The sequence below is a fragment of the Cyprinodon variegatus genome, unplaced genomic scaffold (genome assembly GCF_000732505.1).
Source record: "Cyprinodon variegatus isolate N-32 unplaced genomic scaffold, C_variegatus-1.0 Scaffold1209, whole genome shotgun sequence".
Lineage (NCBI taxonomy): Eukaryota > Metazoa > Chordata > Actinopteri > Cyprinodontiformes > Cyprinodontidae > Cyprinodon > Cyprinodon variegatus.
This window is the reverse complement of record NW_015151662.1, coordinates 111,045-113,005: the sequence shown is the minus strand read 5'-3', so window position 1 is coordinate 113,005 and position 1,961 is coordinate 111,045.

The following is a 1,961-nucleotide window of genomic DNA, read 5'->3' as shown; positions in this document are numbered from 1 at the left end:
GTGGTTTTGACAGCCGGTAGCACACATGCTGCCAAGGACACCATTCTTTCTCTCATAATAATCTTTACTGGTTTTCACTTCTCTGTTGGGTTCCGTACGGAGTTCAATAAAGCTTGCTAGAATCCTTAAAGTCCAAAGCTTCCAGAAGTCCTGCCATTGTGTTTCCTCACAGCTCCAGTGGCTCCAGCAGTCATTCCATCGGCATGTCTGCTCTCCAGCGATACCAAGCCAAAGGCCACTAATGTCTCAAAAGTTTGATTGAGATCACTCACCTTTCTGGACTCTCCACTGCAAACCTGAAATTTCTCCAGGTTTACCTTGTTCTGAATTCCTTCTTGGATTATGATATACCTTAAAACAGCTCCCTCCAGGACGGTTCTCTAAGCTCCCTGCCTCTGATATTCAGTAATTTGCCTATAAGGATCTCCTCCGTGAGTTAAACAGTTCACTTTCTGTCCATCTGCTACAGAAGCTGAATTACATGACCCTTTAGAATTTCTACTGCTATTTTGTTTTTGCTGCAAAAATAAAATATTTCCTCCAAGATCTTAGTCTGATTCTGAAAGTTGTCAAAGCCTGCTACAGCCATGACGTACACTGTATTGGGTTCCATCTATCTTTCCATTTAAATCTGACCAGCTTTCCTCTCACAGCTAAGGAAAAGCATAAAGCATAACTTTCTTAAATCTCTTTACATAATCCCTCTTCTGTCTGCTGTGTTCCTTGATGTGTAAACATATTTTCAGAGTTTACTAACACGGTTACATTTTCATTAAAAACATTGTTAAATTGTACAAACCTTTTCTATGGACTCACCTAATTAAAAGGCCAAATCACTCCTTAAGCATCAAATCTGACCTGATGGTGAACTAATCAGTCAGACTGGATGAAGCAATAAAAGCTAAATATATTTTGCTTCAAAATAGTTGATTATAGTTATTTTTAAACCATTTTTTTCTTTCTCTCTTATGAAACATGTTGGTGTTTTTGGTGCCAAATAAGGAGTATGAATAAGTATTCAAATTTCCTCAGTATTTTAGAGTGTTTATATTACTTACATTGAGCCTGACTTAAGTCTTTTCAAACAAACTTTACATTGGTCAATATTTTATTTCTTTTCCAATCTAAGTTTTATATTGTTGTGTTGTCTTTATAGTTTTCGGGGTTTTTTTTTTTGCAGAAATGATGTAACTGGTTGTAGACATTTATCTCTGAAAACAGGCGACCTGTTTCAATTTTTTACATATGCAAGGTTTAAGCTAAGATAAGTTGGAAACATAATTTAAATTGTCTTAAAGAAAAAGGGATAAAAATATATATAAAAAAAACTATTTTTATGGCCTGAAACAAATGGATTGATATTTTAACCATTAAATGAAAACTTACTGAAGAGAAATTATACCAAACTCAATCTTAAATTGTTTCCCTTCCATATTTAAAAAGCAGAGGAATGAGCAATACCAGCTAATAACATTTTGTTTTTCTGCATTTTGTTCTTTAAAACTCTTTAGATAATGCTTACTATGTAAATTATTGTAGTCTTTTTATACAAAGTTATTTATTTATTTTTTTTTAGTAGAAACAATTCATTTGTCATTAGATGTTAAATAAAACCTGACATGTTTGATTTAAAGGTATTGACTTTCCAGCTAAGAATTCTGACTCCTTTTCATTTAACTTTTTCAGCTTTAATCATGGAAAATAACATCTGAATTAACCAGGATAACATGTTGCCATATGTAAGGCAGTGAGAAAGGTAAGGATGTTCTTTCTCCTATAACCTTACTCATGTTTGCGTAACTAAATACTTTAATGTACTTCCTTATTTAAAACATCTGTCCAAATATTGCTGGTAGGAAAATCACCCCAAATTCCTGGAATCCACTGAAGAGAAGTTATAGAGCACTTAAGGACTGTTCATTATTGTAAAATAAAAATATAACAAACTCAGTAATTGTGGC